The 15,546-nt window shown below is 36.1% G+C and overlaps 1 protein-coding gene across 2 annotated transcripts in view; it reads right to left on the bottom strand.

Moving 5' to 3' along the window:
- The window catches only part of LOC134536418 (tyrosine-protein phosphatase Lar-like), a 1,395,465-nt gene that overhangs the window by 79,111 nt on the left and 1,300,808 nt on the right, over window positions 1-15,546 (bottom strand). The window lies entirely within an intron of this gene.

Genomic DNA, 15,546 nt, shown 5'->3' with positions numbered 1-15,546 from the left:
AACTTGGAGAAACCAACAAAATATTGGCCGGCATATACAGGAAAACATGGAGAAAAATACATTTCAGATAATATTCAGGAGAACGGAGCACGGAGAAAACTTACGCACATTTTACTAAATCAAGAGTAGTGTTTCATAAAAATAATTTTAAAAATTCTGTTTTGTGGTAGAACTCTGTCTTTCCTGGACAAAGGAGAAGTTTATTAGCTGGCAAAAGCTGTTTTTGCATTTTTTTTTAATTTTTAATTTTTTTTGTTAAATACTGATCATGATTAAGGAAAACGTGCGTTAGTTTTCTCCGTGTTCTACTGATTATTCATCTCAATATTTTGTTGGTTTTCTCCATGCGCTCCTGTATATTCCTGCCAATATTTTGTTGGTTTCTCCAAACTTTTCTTGTCATTTATGGCTATGCTTTTCTGTTGGTTTTCTCCGAGTGCTTCTGGTTATTCCTGGCGAGACTTCTGCTAATGTTCCTCGAGTGATTCTGGTAATTCCCGAGGAATCAATCACTGCATGAAATATTTTTTACTTAATGAGAAATGCAATTTTATTTACCAGTTACAATTAATTAGTGAATTTATGTTCCAAAACAGTGCTTACAATAATTTTATCAGGTATAATTCAAACAAACAAATAATTACTCAGTCAAATAATATGCCTTAAGACGGCTAACGATCACTATCATGCAAGATGAACTACTTTCTCCTTGGTGTCTAGCAAAGGTTTTCTTCTCTTGCGATCGTGAGTGAGCATCCCGCATCCCACATGAAAAAGCGACTCACTGTACAAAACACGATGTTCCGTCAACTGTTACAAGAATCTATTCTACTTGCAATAAAATATTGCTACCGCACATCCAGGAACACAGAGAAGGAAATAAAAACTGTTGTCATTGGAGATAATTTGGCTTCTCATTTTTCACTTGAAGTCTTCATAACTGCACTATAAAAACATTTATTTTACAACTCTGATACCAAACTAGACGCATATGATACAACCACTGGACGTGGGTATATATGGGCCTTTAAATAAACAATGGCGAAAGGTTCTGGATGATTGGAGAAATGAATCAAGAACACAGGGTGCCATACAAAAGCCACAGTTTCCCGTGCTGCTAAAGAGATTGATGGATGCATTGGCTCCTAATATAAAGAAAAATCTAGAGAGCTCCTTCAGAACTATAGGTCTTTGCTCTTTTGATCCTGAAGCCGTTTTGAAAAAGCTTCCAGCAGATCGCTCAGAAGAGATTTGACGTGTCTTCGACAGAAGTCTGCTGGAGTTTTTAAAAGAGTCAAGAGGCTAAAACTCTGGAAGAATTCGACACAGAAGAGGAAAGAAAGTCTTTCATAAACGAGGTACACATATATATGTTACAAGCTAAGATGTCCCAACAATCGATGATGCCCCAGAAATCGAAAACGATGTCTCAGTTATCAAGGATGACCCGACCTTCGCATCAATCGCCTCAACTTATTCTGCGCCGCCAGACCCGACTTCTTCTGGCGAAGATGATTCTCTAAGTTATTTGTCTCGCAAGAAGGGAATGACTGGCAAGATAAAGGGGAAGAAGAAAGGCAAGAAGACGGGACAACAACCTCTGTTAAATTTGAAAGTGTGTCTTCCGGTTCTACTACCATGCTGCTGACTGGATTTGCTGCATAATTTGCAAAAATTGGATTTGTGGCTTGACTAACAAAGCCTCAACCAATCCTGCCCATGAATGTATAGTGCGCGAGGAAATAGATCAATAATTATTTTACCTTTTTGCATTGTGGTTCAAATATGTTTATTCATAAAGTTGATTTAAATAATACTTATGTTAATTATAATTCCAAAGATAATTACGAGACTGATGACGTGCCTATAATTGTACCCAAAGTGTTTGGGTATTATTATGTTAAATATTTCTTTAATAAAAATGACGAATTTATTGTCAAAACTCTTTTTTAATTTTATTTTTGTATAATGCATAAAATATTAATATTTTTATCAATATGATGTTAAAGTAACCATTACTGTTTAGATCTTTGACATAAATTGCATTTGAATGCCTTGTTAGAGAAAACCCACACTCGGGGTAACTTTGTGACCTTAAAAAAATAAAAATTATATATATATACGATTTTGGAGGCTATGGGGCTTGATTTTGATATGAATTTGATAGCCAAAGGACAAATTGTTTTGTTGGAGCAAAACAACTAATTTTTCATGTTAAAATACAGAAACCACCAAAACACTACAGTAAGATGTGCAAAGTAACCCCGTTTTACGGTAATATTATTTAAATACACTTAACGAGTCGAAATATATTTTTACTTTCTTGACGATATAAAGCAGAACATTATACATCAGATTACCGATGAAGTAGCATGTACGAACCATTAAAATATAACTTGTGGTTGGACTGCACATATGATAAACAATATCCGTCAATATACTCCAGCTTCAGCTCTGACGATATAAAGCAGTATGTTAAACATAGTACCGAGAAACTCTGTCGGGAAGAGGAATATTATGTCAGTAGAGGATCTGTTTGGTCTCTGTCTTCAGTAAACCGATTGGAGCTGAGAATTAATCAGTTCAGACCAATGCAGAAGTTAATGTTTATTAGATTGATAAATTTCGCAGGTGTCTAGTAGAGGAGAATTAATGTTACAAAACTTTTATCTGTAAAAAAACGTGTTTTTTCTCAAACCTGTAATTTTTATGGCAAATTTAATTAAATAATGTTTTTTTTTTGCATTGATCAAGGATATAAGCGAGAACGGATACCGATCGAATCAATCATTGTTATCCTAAGTGATTTTTTTGATGAATTTTGTTTTTTTCCCAAATTTTCGGCTAAATAATTACGAATTTCCAAGATGGTGACCAAATTTCAAGTAGGCGGACACCCTGAAAATTAATCATTACTGAACTCTAGCGGGTAAAAATTAAACTAACATGGCGATAGCGCACTCTAGCAGACAAAAACTATGTCGGATCCAATATGGAGGCCTCCAGAAAACAAAAACACGATGGTGGACGTGACGTCATGCTAGCTAACGCAATATATACATAGGAATTAGTTGAGGGAGGCCAGTATGTCAGTGATCTCCATGGAGAAAGGTACCATTGAAATTTATAATTTTGCTCTCACTGGGTTAGATCCGAAGACTCCATAACGTAAATGCTTATTTTAATTAATTTTTAAATTACATTGAAATAGTTTTTTACAAATTTTAAATTTTTTCCCTAATTTTTAAATTAATAATTACGGATTTTAAAAATGGCGGAGATTTAAAAAATGGTGTAATGTTTTTTATTAAAATTTTATTAATGAAATTATTTATTAATTGTAAATTTGTACAGATTTCTATAATAGAAATACGGATTTTCAAGGTGGCGACCATAACGGAAATTGAAACGGTTATGTAACAATTTAAAATGGCGGCTATGACACCCTTATTGTCAAGATCATGACCTCAGCGGCTTATGGCGGCTTGTAGATGCGGAGTATCAGCTGCTTTGCAGACTTTTTAAGACACTGGCATTTTGTGAGGACTTAAACGGGAAAATTTCCCTTAAAACCTTAATTTATTTTCTTCGAAATAGGGAAATGTTTGTTTTTCAGATTTTTTCAGTTTTTTGCAGATTTTTCCCCTCTAAAACTGGAAATATTGGCGGACTTTGGCGCATTTTAGGCAAATTTAGAGGAATTTGGAGTCAATTTGGGCTATTTTGGCAAATTTCTGAGGTAAGGTCAAGGTCATCCAATGTGGCGTCATAATACAAGATGGCGTCGAAAATCTTCAATCCACACCCTTAAATCTGTAGCCAGAGGAACCAATAAATACTACTAATGTTAAGTTAAATAAAAAAGTGTGAATAAAATTTAAATTGAATGCCAGAGATAATCTTAAATAACCACTTTAATATCCATTCGATATAGGTATAATACACATCAGTCTACTCTTGTTTCTATTCGGTCTTAATACGGTTTTACAACAATTTTCAGTCAAGATTCGACAATCTGAGTCTTAATTTGACTGACAAACTACAGCTTAAAATGCATTACATAAAAAATAAGTTGAAAATGAAAGTGTAACTTCTTTCCTAATGTACTTCCTTCGTGGTATTCTACTTTTAATTTGGAACTAAACAACTAGTTTATTGGAAAATATCGAGAAAGCGTTTCATATGGAACACTAAGTGTTTGAATAATGTTTAATTGATCTATTTTCTGTGGATACACAATATTTTTTGTCCCGTAAAACTTAAAAAAAAAAAAAAAAAAAAAAAAAAAAAACACTTTGCGTACAGATTACATGCGCAGGTAGAGTTTGAAGTGTCTTTTTTTCTCCTGGAATGTTGTGGACATATTTGTAACATTCTAGGAACTTCTAGAACATGTTGATAACTTAATGTACATAGCCATCATATATGTTCTCAAATATTCCAGAATGATAGTTCAAATATATGTCCATATTCCATGTAGCCTAATTTATTCGGAATGCTTTTAATTAAATTCACCCAGCATTGAATAACTTAGAACAATTTCATACTACGTCTTCCATTGTAGTTTAGAATGTTTAGAAACATCGAAAAAATATATTTTATTGCTTAAAAATACGTCTTCACCAAGTTATAAGAATATATATTTGGAAAACTAACTAAAATAATTTAACATTTTTGATAGTGCGTGTAGTAAAAAAATGATTAGTTCTATTTAAACCCCTAATTAATAAACTCCCTGCAATAATAGATCGTGTAATCAAAATTTGTTTCAGCCAAATATGTATATTAATTTTTATTTATTTTTATAATAAAGTGTAAAGTGATTGATGGTATATCTAAAAAGATAGAAAGTACTTATTTTTTGTCCTTCAAACAACGTATAGTAATGGTTGTATAAAAATAAATTTTGAAAAAATTATAGAAAACCGTTAGAAAAATTGCAATAAACACTAACGGATTGAATAGCGTACATGGAAAGCTATTTATGACGTTATTTTTTGGTATTTTACGCCTTGATTTTTCAAATCCTTGTAGAAATTGGTTTGAACTATCAAAGATTAATTCAGACAAAAATAATAGATACAATTTAAAATTTTTATAAACAATCCAAACGGATTTGATGGTGTGCCTACTAAAGGAGTTATGAAATTTTTCTTCCAACAAATGTTTATTTTTATCCCTTCCACTTATGGTTGGTTATATGAATTATTTTTGACTAAAATTTTGGTATTAGTCTGATAAGATATAATAACTACATACACATCAGTTATTTGGTTCGATTTTGCTAATTCATGAACTTGGTTCATAATTTTCATAACTTTATTTTATGTATCAGTTTGGAAGTGATTTAAAAAAAATGACGGAAGTTATTGTGACCATAAAAAGTTATATAAGCAATAATTTTTGAGACAGTGATATTTTTAATGGTGTAGGAACAATGCAACGAAAATTATTAAAAATTTTTCCGAAAGATTTGCCATGGTTACGGACAGATTATATTTTCTTCTTCCGAAAAATACCTAAAATGCCACAAATTGTAAGCTAAAAAAATTAATAAGATAGGAAAATATATTATTAATTTGAAAAATTGACAACAATTCTTTTTCTGTAGTTGTAATTTTTTAAATATCTATAAATTCTAAAAAGGAAAATTAACGTAATATAAATTTTATGAGTTTAATAAAAAACAGCTAAAATGTATTTTCTATAGCTGCAAAAATTTGTTTCTTTGTCGTATAACCTCTACGAGCGAGTGCTGCACAAAATTCGTTTCATTCACACATGATAGTGTATGCCGGCCGGTGGAACATCGCAGGTGCGTTGCGTTTTCCTACATGAGCAATGAGTGTGATGGTTGAAAGGAACGACGACAAATTTAAGATGCATGTACATGAATGTAGAGATTTACGTAGGTAATGAATATACATAGTGGCTAACACATTCGAATCTTTTTAGATTAAATTTTTTAATTTGATTTAAGGAGATAAGACGGTTAAATTAATATGGAATCATATGTATGTTTATCATGCATCAGTAATGAACAGTATAATAAGTAAGTGTATAACAGTATAATAAGTATGTGTATAACAGTATAATAAGTGTGTGTCCTGTTTACATGGATGTATTCCATTGTTAAATTGTATTTTATGGCTAATATGTATTCTAGGGTTAAGGTCACACACACATTTTAAAAACTCATTCTCATATCTCTATGATGAAACAATTATTACTTTTAGTCATATGCATGTGTTGATTATATATACACATTTTTGCTAATGTGTTCACATACTATTTTTACTAAAAATTTATATTAAAAACAATTTTACGTACAGATGGGACCGAGGTAGATCGATTTCTCATCCCGTGAAAAAAAAAAAAAAAACACAATTATTATTGCATATTTAAAAGAATTCATCTAAGCCTTTTTGAAGAACGAAAGTACATATGTATAAAAATAATAATTTAATAATTTTTTGACAACAGTATAAGATACTTTTTGTGTGATGGATTCAGCCAAGGACCGGATTGAAAATGCACGTGTGTTGTGTCGAAAAAAGTTACTTACATAATATCACTTTTCAGGTAACGGTTCGTTAAAGCTAAATTTTACCAACGAAAAAGTACATTTAAAAATGTTAATTATAAAACAGTTTTAATCATAATTAATCAAACCGTTGCCCTGCTCTTAGGTAAACATTCACTATTTTCAAACTGTCGTAAAACTGCTTTATTCTCGAAAGACAATCGACTTCCGAATCGCAGACGTCGCGTCGCACCGGACCCGCTGGAGAGCCGCGGCGACGGTAGGAGGAGGGGAAGCGCGGACGGTTTATGGCGCAGTCACCCCTCCCCTACTTCTTAACCCCTCCATTACCCCTCCACCGCCCCTCCAGGGTGGCAGAGCCGCACCCTACCCCTGACACTCGCCAGGGCGCCGCGGCGCCGCGCCTGCGCGCGCGCGGTGGTCAATATAATCTGGGGCGCAGCGGGGTGGAGGGGTGGCTGCGTCGCCTCAACCCCCACCTCCGTCTCTCCCCCCTCTGCCCGCCTTCCACGCCCTGGACCACACGTCCACCCCCGGCAAACAGCCGCGGCCAGTGCGGTCGACACACCTGTCTCCTGTTCGCTGCTTCCCTTCGTCACATCAATCGCCTCCCGGTCAGGTCAAACGCAGTGGAAATCGTGACGGACGTTTCCGTTGGATTTTTTTTCTTAGGGATACACACGGGTCAACAGTCTCTAATCATATACACATGAAGATACTTTTTTTTTCGTTGTGTGTCAAAGTAGACCTTAAACACATTCATATACATCTTCACGTTGATGATGGGTAGGGACTGAAAAAAAATTTGGCATTTTCGATTTTCGATGACCCCCAGGATGGACTTCATGATACTTTGTATATCCGGGCAAAGTCTCCTTTTTATTTATGCTGCTAACTTGTGTGGCATCTCAACTGGGTAGCTTGTGATTTGATATTTCTTTGACTGATCGTATCTAGTTGACACACAGTCATATGATACGAGAATTATACATGTTTACAGTTTACCTTGCATTAAGAGAATCCGAGAAATTTCTGTCTCTTTAATGATGGAACTTCAGTGCTCTTGAAGACTCTGCGCAAGTTATAAATGAAGGAGAAGAAGAAGAAGAATTACGTGTAACCCGCCAAAGGATATGTCCTTTTTATCGACTAATGAGTAGGGGCAGGCATTTTTCGTGAAAAAAAAATCATTAGGCTGCAACAAGTTATACCCGCACCAACAGTTTCTTCATTGTCATTGGCGGCCGTCTGCGAGATAAGTAGAGCATTATTTGACCAAGTCACATAGGACGCGTTTGCTTCCTCACTGAATTACTGTGATTGGTGTTGTAGCACTAGACATGTACCTGAATTAAACTCACCCAATCACGAACACAGAAGATACAGCGTTTTAACTTTCAGCTAGTCTCGGAATCTTTTCGCGAAACATGCATGCCCCTACTAATGAGCATTATAAAGAAAAGGCTTGATTATGCATAGGCAAGATGAGTCTAGCCTGGATTGAAATGAAATCATGAAATAATCGTGGCTCTTACCTATGAATTCTGTCGCAGCTGCATAAAGCGTAATTTCACCCGTTAAATGGCCCCGATGTGAAAGAATCTTTTTTTTTTTCAATCTTGCTCAAGAATGTGGATCTACAAATTTAAATTACCTTGCAACGTCTTGGGTTTATTCCACTAGCGTGCAAGCGCAATTACTTATGTAAAAGACTATACATAAGACAATTGTATGATAAACTATTGGATACCTAAATCAATTTAGACACAAATAGTGGATACACCTAAATTTGAAAGGAACTTTTGGGTTAGTCCTCGAACAGTATTTTTTTTATTAGATTATGCACATTTAATAACTTCTATAATATAAATAAATCTGTAACCCAGAGGTACGGAGACAACCTGTTTTTTTTTTAAATTGTAAATCAGAGCTAGCACCATGCTCATTAAATACATTTTTCATTCTTTAAAGTGGCAAAGAGAAATTTGTTCGGTTCGTACAAATATAGAAAAAATTCAAGTCCAGTTTTGTTTCGAAATTATTTAATAATCACTTAAAAACTGGCTTTCATGTGAAATTACGTTTTTGATATTCGGTGTTTTTTTTTTACTTCTGTAGTACAGAGGTATGAAACAATCGTACATAAACAGTTTATACTAGTAAAAAATTAAATATCACTAATACTATTTATTAACTTATCGTATAAAAACGATACCAACACTACCGTATTTATTCATTTTTTTTATTGGAGCAAAGTCTTAATATATATAAATCCAGTGTCCTGATGTTTGTTTCCAGTGAACTCTTCACCAAGTCAACCGATTTCGATGAAAATTGGCATTTATGTGTAATTATTTCCAACTTGAGAGATAGGTTAGTTTTTATTTCAATTAATGGTCTTAATAATTTATAATTAATAATAAACTGATTATCAATGTTGATTGGTGTTTAAGCCCGGGAAACAGTGGGTACTTCGTCTCCATGACAACGTTGCGTGTATTGTTGTATTAAGTTTTTGTCAAAATTAATTAATTTTAATTTTATTTCATTTATTATAACTGTAAATAAAAGATTTCGTCTCATTTTATCCCCCATTAATACAACCGTGCGAAGCCGGGTCGGGCAGCTAGTAGTATATAAAAGGGGCTCAGAGTCCCAGGCTGCAGGTTGTGGAACCGAGAGCGGTTCTAAGACCGACCTCTCTGACGTCACGTCAGCCATCGTGTGTGACCTTTAAATTGACCTTTGACCTTGAACTTTGACAATGACCTTAAAAATTTGTCAAAATTTGCCAAAAAATACCCAAAACTTGCCCAAATTTCGCCAAAATCTGCCAAATTTTCGAAATTGTTTGGAAAAGAAAATCAACCAAAAAATCTGAATAATTTTGGATTTTTTTTTTCTATTAGGAGGGAATCATTCCCGTTTTGAGGGAAAAAATTTCCCGTTTTAGTCCTCAAAAATACCAGTGGCTCCAAAAGTTCATACTGAGGCTTAAGAATCCATATCCACAAGCCTCCCTAAGCCTACGAGGTCGTGACCTTGAAAATTAGAATGCCATGACCACCATTTTGAATCAAGACAGAAACGCTGCAACTATCGTTACGGCCGTTATCTTGAACAGCCGTAATTTTTAAGCTACAAATTTGGAAAAAATGTAAAAATAATAAAAAAAATTAAATTTTGATATAAATTTCTGCAATTTGAATTACGCCATTACCGTTGCTCATATCGTTACAGTCGCCATATTTAATTCTAGAAATGTAGCATGTTTCGTTACGCCCGCCATCTTTGATATGTTTGACGTCATCGTTGCACATTTAGTTACTAATGCAATTTTGAACTATGCCATAACCGTTGCCATTATCGTTTCGCCCGCCATCTTCAAAATCTATAATTTTGTTCTACAAAATCGGGAAAAAAATTTAATTAGTAAAAAACATTAATTAAAATGGAAATGAAAAATACTTCACCATCTTAGATTATGTTTTCACGACTACCATATTGAAAATCCGTAATTATTATCAGATTTTAATTGAAAAAAAAAATTATAAAAATGAATTCCTCGGTTCGAACCCAGTAAAGGCAAAAAATAAAAATAACAACAAATCTTTCCTCCACAGAAGCCACCGACAGAATGACCTCCCATCACTAATGCCAAAGTATATATAACACCAGCCAGAATGATGTCACGGCCGCCATCTTGTTTTTGTCTGCTGGAGGTCACCATCTTGATTTAGGCTTCTAGAGTACGCTACCGGCATGTTAGTTTAATTTTGAATTGCCAGAGTGCAGTAATCGTTTATTATTACAGTAGCGCCCGCCATCTGTACATTTAGCCATCATCTTGGAAATTCATAATTATTTAATTATAAATTCGGAAAAAATTCCCAAAATCATCAAAAAACCACTCATTGATATAAGGATTGATTCGATCGATTCCTGTCATTGGTTCGAAAAAAATAACTATACAAAAATTAATTTTAGTCAAAAATACTTATTTAATAAATCATGTTCAAATTCATAAAATGAGCTTAAATTCCTCTACTACCAACCTCTAGTAGTTCGATGATATATATTGACCGCAAACATGGAAATGTGAAATTATTACGATATAAATTGGGAAAAAATTCCAAAATTCATAAAAAATCACTTATTAAGGTACTAATTTATCCGATTAGAATCCTTCCTTGGTACGATCCATGGTCAATGCAAAAAAATACAAATTTAATTAAAAATTACATAAAAGTGACAGGTTAAAAAAAAATAAAAATCACTGTTTTTCCTACAAATATAATTTATTACACAATTTCTATTCTACTACAGGAAGGGTGTATACCATTTGTCCAAGTGTCCACTTCTCCAAGCGACCACTTCTCCAAGCTCCGTTTGTTCGAAGGACCATTTGTCCAAGTGACCATTTGTCCAACCGACCATCTCTCCAAGTTTTGAGGGGTGGATGTGTCTCCCACTTGCCTTCCCATGCACCGCCTTTTCCCCTCTCTTGGAGCCAATGAACACACGGAAGTCTAACAGCGAATCAGCGCTAGCAATTTTTTTATTTTTACGGCGAGATAATCGAAAACAATAAATACCGTGTCGCCTCCGTACATAAAGTAGCTAAGTGCTGGTATGTAAAAAAGGTTACCGCACTTTAAAAAACGAGAGCTGTGTTCAGGGTCTCGACGAGCGCCAGTAATCGCGCTATCACAGACGTATCGTTTTTCCGGGCGCAGTTTATGTCTGGTGAAGAGAAAGAGGGACACACATGATACGCGGCGTTGCATTGCGTTATCCACATGTGACGCTCGCAGCTAGGATTACAGATCCATTACGCCGCGTGGAGCTCCGATCTCGTGGGCCAGGTCGTGTCTGGCGTCCTGGGCTACCAAAGGCCGCGAGTTCCGCGGCTGCTTTTAGAGTTATCAGAGGGCAGACAAGTAGTGCTCTGCAACCGAGCGCATCCTGCTGGGTTTTCTGTGAATATATTGAATAGAAGCTGTGTTGACCATCTGGCCGGCTGGTGTTTCTGGCAATAAATTCAGCAAAATTTCTAAAAAATTTCCATCTCCGAGGGAAAACTTCCCGTTTTAAGAGAAAATTTCCCGTTTTAGTCCGCGAAAATACCAAAATCCACAAATGTCCAGGAAAAGGCTTAAGCATCCATGAAGCTAGCCTCCCAAGCCTGTTACCAAATATGGACTTGACTTCGTCTGCTATCCTGGAATGTTGCACTTTTTGTTGCGCCTGCCATCTTGGATATTTTTATTTATTATCCGATTTTTATAGGAAAAAATAAAATTAATAACAAAATAAATAATAAATATTTAATGAAAATGTACCCAGACATCTTTAGGTATGACGTCATGGCCGTTGCTCTTTCCTTTATGCCCTCCGCCATCTTAGGTTTTTAATCAAAAAAATTATAAAAATAATTTAAATTAAGAAAATTTAATAAAATATTATTTGTTAAAATATACTTAAATAAAAAACGGACTTACGTCAAAAGGTTTTCGGTTCGAACCCGGTGATGTAAAATAAAGAGGGCGACAGATCCTTCCTCCACAGAAGCTTCCAGCTTATTGACCTCCCACCACTAATGCCAACGTATATTTTACATCAGCCGGTATGACCTCATGGTAGCCATCTTTCATTTTTTCTGCTGGAGGCCACCATCTTGGTTTTTTATGTCGTACTGGTGGGAGCCATCTTGGATGACTTCTTGTTAGTTTATTTTTTCCCCTATAATACAATATTAATTAATTGCCTGGGCGTCCGCACATTTTGTAACTTGACCGCCATCTTGTTACTTGGTCAAATTCTTGAAAATCCACAATTTTAGTGCTAGAGAGTCGGGAAAATATTTAAAATAACAAAAAAATACAATTATAAAAATACTAACATAAAATCGGTCCAAAATCTAGATGTTCTTCCACCCTTTAGGAAAATTTGTAAACATTAAGCTATAAATTCGGGAAAAGATCCAAAATTAAAAAAAAAATCGTACATTTAAACAAAAAAATTAAAATTCGAAAAATAAAACACCACAAATAAAAAAGGACACACCATACACACAGCACACACAGACGACACAGTACTCACAAAACACACAATAGCACACATTACACACAAACAGCACAGTACATACAGTCAACACAAATGACACACACAGAAAACACAAATGACACACACAGTTCAAACAAATGACTCGCAGTACACACAGTACACACTGTTAACACAGTACAAATATTCCACACAAATGACACACAGTACCACTAATGGCACACAGTATACACCGTACATGCAAAAGGCAACACAGGCAGTACAAACGACATCACAGGTAGCACAAATGGCACCACAGGCAGCAAAAACGTCAGCACAGGCAGCACAAATGGCAGCACAGTCAGCACAAATGACAGCACAGGCAGCACAAAGCACACTCAGGTACACTCCAAACATACTCAATGGACACTCAGGAACACTTAAAGTTGGTACACTCAAAGTACGCTCAGTTACACTCCAAGTATATTCAACAGACGCTCAGAGTATGCTCAAACGGACGCTCAGGAACACTAAAAGTACGATTAACGGATGCTCAGGACCACTAAAATTACGCCCAAAGAATGCTCAGGTATACTTAAAGTACACTCAAACGATGCTCAGGAACACTCAAAGTAAGCTCAAAGGATGCCAGGTACACTCCAAGTACACTCAACGGACGCTCAGGTACATTGTTAACACACATAGTTTAGGTAAGTGACGCATAGTCGTTCAGCCAGGCACACACAGACTATCGGTTCGTTAGGCTAACACGCTCCAACGGGATACAGGGCTGCTTGGTTCAAAAGGCAACTTGGTTATGGGGATACGTTTCTACTAAGCTACAAGACTACGAGGCATCGAGAATTCGACGTTATTGGCATAAAGAGGATACTTCTGAAAATCAAAGAAAAAAATTAAATTTCATTAATACCACAAAAATATATAAACACCTGCTAGCTTCTAACATATAAAAATGAAGAAAATTTTTAAATCACATAAATTCAACAAAAACTAATAAACAAAAAGTAAAAATTACAAAAATTCTGGCTTGTGGTAGAACTCTATCTTTGCTGAACAAAGGAGAAGTTCGCAAGCTGGTAGAAATTGTGTCATTTTTATTTTCTGTTTATTAGTTTTTGTGGAATTTATGTGATGTTTAAAAATTTTTCTTGATTTTGATGTATCTACTTATTAGAAGCTAGCAGAACTTTTTTTATTTTTGTGTAAAATTTATGTAAATTGTTTTTTTTTTACCTTGATTTTCAGAAGAATCCACTTGATGCCAATAACTTCAAAGTCTCGATGCTTCGAAGTCTTGTAGCTTTGTAGCCAAGTATCCATGTAACCAAGTTGCCTTTTAAACCAAGTAGCCCTGTATCCCGTTGGAGCGTGTTAACCTAACGAACCGACAGGCTGTGTGTACCTGGCTGACCGACTATGCGTTACTTACCATCAACTGTGTGTGATATCCTGACCAACTAACTGGACGTGTGTGCTTTATCACCTACTGGACATGGCTGGCTGTTGCCTGGACGAGATAGTATGACCAACCGTTGGATAAGCAAGGCTGTCCAACATCTCTGACATAACCAAGTAGATATGCCTGACCGCCTACTGGACATAACTGGCTGCATTCTGGACGATTCTAGTCACTGCTTGGACGAGATGTGTGTCCTTTTATGTTCTATGCATGGCTATAGACTGAATGTGTTAACCTGACGAACCAACAAGCTGTGTGTGCCTGGCCTTAATTACCACCAACTATGTGTGTTAGCCTGGCCAACTGACTGGACGTGTGTGCTTGACCACCTACTGGATATGACCGGCCGCTGTCTGGAGTATCGTAGTTTCGTAATCCTTAGTCTCGTAGTTACGTATTTTCGTTAACCTTAGTCTCGTAGTTGCGTAGCTTGGTATCCAAGTATCCATGTAGCCAAGTAGCTTCGTAGCAGAGTATACACGTAATCAAGTAGCATTGTGTCTTTGTTGCCAAGTATCCCAGTTGGAGTCTTGTAGAATTGAAGTATTGCAACTTCGAAGTCCTATAGTCTCTTTGGTTCGTGATCATGAAATCTCGTAGTCGTGTAGTTTCCCGATTCAATGTTTCGTAATCACGTAGTTTCGCGATCCTGATGTCTTGTTGTCGTGTAGTTTCACGACTATACGCCTCAAAATCACATAGTTATATGAACCTATGTCTCTTAGTGTTGCGAAGTTATGTAATCCTATGTTTCGTAGCCGCAAAGCTTCGTGAACCTAAGTCTTGTAGTCACGTAAGATCGTGAACCTAAGTCTCGTAGTCGCTTAGCTTCGTTATCCTAAGTCTTATAATTTCGTAGCCATGTATCCTCCTAATAATGTAGCCTTGTGTCCCTGTAGACCTGCACCTGGCTCCAGTCGGAGCCTTGCAGACTCGTAGTCTTGCAGCGTCGAAGTTTCGTGGCCATATAGTTTCTAAATTTCGTAGCCAGGTAGCAGCGCGATCCTATACATCTCATAGTCGCGTAGCTTCGTGATCGTAAATCTCGTTGTCACGGCGTTACGTGAAAAAAATCCTCGAAGTCGCGTATCTTCGTGGCGCTGTCTCGAAGTTGCATAATTTGGTAGTCAAATTATGTCGTAGCTGTTAGAGCATTTAGGCAGTTGGAGTACTTGGGCAGTTAGACCTATTCAAGCTATTGGAGATTTTGAAGCTGCGTGTCCTTTGTGTGTCCTTTATGTGTACTTTGTGTGTACCTGTGCGTCCTTTGAGTGTACTTTGAGTGTTCCTGAGCATCCGTTGAGTGCACTTTGGGTGTTCCTGAGCATACTTTGAGTGTTCTCTGAACGTCCGTAAAGTGTGCTTGCAGTGTACCTGAGCGTCCGTTGAGTGTGCTTGGAGTGTACCTGAGCATCTGTTAAGCATACTTTGAGCGTTCCTGAGCACTCATTGAGTGTGCTTGGAGTGAACGTGAACGTCC

Source organism: Bacillus rossius, chromosome 1 (genome assembly GCF_032445375.1).
Source record: "Bacillus rossius redtenbacheri isolate Brsri chromosome 1, Brsri_v3, whole genome shotgun sequence".
NCBI classification, from domain to species: Eukaryota; Metazoa; Arthropoda; class Insecta; order Phasmatodea; family Bacillidae; genus Bacillus; species Bacillus rossius.
The sequence above is the reverse complement of the archived record's forward strand: the minus strand, read 5'-3'. Positions and strand labels throughout refer to the sequence as shown.